Here is a 2,690-nt window from a genome sequence, read left to right on the forward strand (position 1 = left end):
AGAATCTACACTATATCTATTTGACACTAAAAGTGGTGTGGTTGCTTTCAGCCCCTATTTTTTGGGCTGTCATACAGATGGGTTTTGTACTTTTCCCCCTATCTTCCACACTCATCGTAGACCAGGATTTTTTGTGTGTCCAGAAGGGTTTCCCAGGATTTGGGAATTTGGGCACCAAAACCTGGAAGGTCAGGCAAGTCAGAACAGTTGTCACTCTTCCCTATCTGTACTAGTGGGGGAAATGAAATGAATTCACTTCATCTAGCCAGTATACCCATTCCCCAACCTGACGTGAGTGCTGGCAGATAACTTTCAGCTGCCCCCTTCTCTGAAGAAGTACAGGCCTAACAGGAGCCAGCTTGCTAGAAGTCTCCTACTCCTACCCTCAAGGACAGAGGGAGGCCAATAACTGACATCACTTCAAAAGGCCAACTGCTGTTACAGTGTTCAACTTAATCTAATGGTACAATTTGTGTTCTAGAGCTTTCCCTTGAAATTATACTGAAGCTAGTCTTCAGCTGAGACCATATTCCTACTAGCTTTCCCCCTGCCCTATGCTGCCTTCATTCCCATATTCCCGAAAGCAGTCCCCCAAAAGGTCATTTGAACAAGAATCACCATCTTAGGCCCTGTCTAGACCTAGAACAAGATCCAAATTTATTGTTTTCCATTTCCTTAACCGTTGTCTAAGACCATTTATTGAGATTGGTCCATTGTTTTTCCAGTGATCCACAGTTTTACCTCTGTCATTCACATATATACACACACTCAGAGCGCTTTACTGAGAAAGGTATGTATATAGATAGTCACATGATACTCAGAAAGTAAGAAGAACTGGTGTGCAAAAATGCCAGCATCAAATAGCCAGTTTTGACTTGATACAGAAACTTGAATAAGAAATCAACTGTATTCTGGGGCACCTGAGTGGCTCAGTTGTTAGGAGTCTGCCTTTGGCTCAGGGCGTGATCCTGGCTTTCTAGGATCGAGCCCCACATCAGGCTCCTTTGCTGAGAGCCTGCTTCTTCCTCTCCCACTCCCCCTGCTTGTGTTCCCTCTCTCGCTGGCTGTCTCTCTCTGTCAAATAAATAAATAAAATCTTAAAAAAAAAAAAAGAAATCAACTGTATTCTGTATCATGTGAATTCTGACTTTTAAAGATTTTATTTATTTGTCGGAGAGAGACAGCATGCACAGCAGGGGGAGTGGCAGGCAGAGGGAGAAGCAGGCTCCTGGCTGAGCAGGGAGCCTGATGAGGGACTCAATCCCGGAACCCTGGGATAGTGACCTGAGCCAAAGGCAGATGCTTAACCGACTGAGTCACCCAGGTGTTCCAGAGTCCTGACTTTTAAATAGTACTTAGCTTCTAATGGCAAATATCTGCTGGAAAATTTTATACATGTACCATAAAAATATTGACACCATTAAACCTGCAATGTGAAAAGTTACAACATAAATATTGCAGAATATATAATTTTTATAGTATATAATCACCTATATAAATAGTATATAATTTTTATAATAATAAACTTAATATATAATATATAATCATATATATTTATAGTATATAATTTTTATAATATGTAAACTTGAGATATATTTCTCAAATATACATATTTATAAATGTATATGTATTTTATACATGTTAAACGCCTACATAGAGATATATATTTGAGATATATATGTATGAGTATATATATATTCAAGATACATATATTCTCAAGTTCTACATTGGCATAGGTCTGTTTTGGAGCTTTCTATTCTGTTCAGTTGGTCTCTTTGCCTATTTCTGCACCAATAACACATCATAATTACTATAGTTGTATAATAAGTCATGATATGTTTTAGTTAAGTCACCTCTTCTTTGTTTTTCTTTTTTAAAATTACCTTGGCTCTTCTTGGGCCATTTTATTTAATATAAATTTTAAAAGTACTCCATCAATTTCTATGAAGAAAATCTTATGGTTTTGATTAAAATTGTATTGATAAGATTTATTTTTGGAGAATAGAGATCTTTATTATATTGAGTTTTATACATTTGATGACAATATAGTATATCTCTCCATTTATTTAGATTTTCTTTAATGCCTTTGAATAACATTTTATTATTTTTTTCATTAAATTTCTATACATCTTTTGTTAAACTTATTTCTAGTCACTTTATTTTTTTGGTGATGCTATTGTAATGGTAAAAAAGTCAATATATTTATTCTCATGCATAAGAATGAAATTGATTTATATATAACTTCTATTTACAACCTTGCAGAATGCTTTTATTCATTCTAATAATTTGTCTTCAGATTTCCTTGGATTTTCTATAGACAATCATGTTTCCTGTGATTAATGCATTTTTATTTCACCACCACTAGTCATGTTTTTCATTTATTCTTCTTTACTGTGTTGGATGGGAGTTCTAACTCATTGTGGAGGGTAAGTGGTGGCAGATAGCATCTATTGTCTCATTCCTGATTTTATAGGGAATCGTTCCAATGTTTTACCATGAAATATGATGCTTGCTCTAGGTTAACATACTTATTGGTGAGTTACAGTAATAGATGTTCTTAAATTATCATCACATTTCTCAAATAAACCTAACTTGACCATGATTTATCTATTTATACAGAGCTGAATTATATTAATTGTTTTATTAAGATTTGTACTTTGTGCATCTATTTACATAAATGAATCAGTCTG

The sequence above is a fragment of the Ursus maritimus genome, unplaced genomic scaffold (genome assembly GCF_017311325.1).
Source record: "Ursus maritimus isolate PB19 unplaced genomic scaffold, ASM1731132v1 scaffold_4, whole genome shotgun sequence".
NCBI classification, from domain to species: Eukaryota; Metazoa; Chordata; class Mammalia; order Carnivora; family Ursidae; genus Ursus; species Ursus maritimus.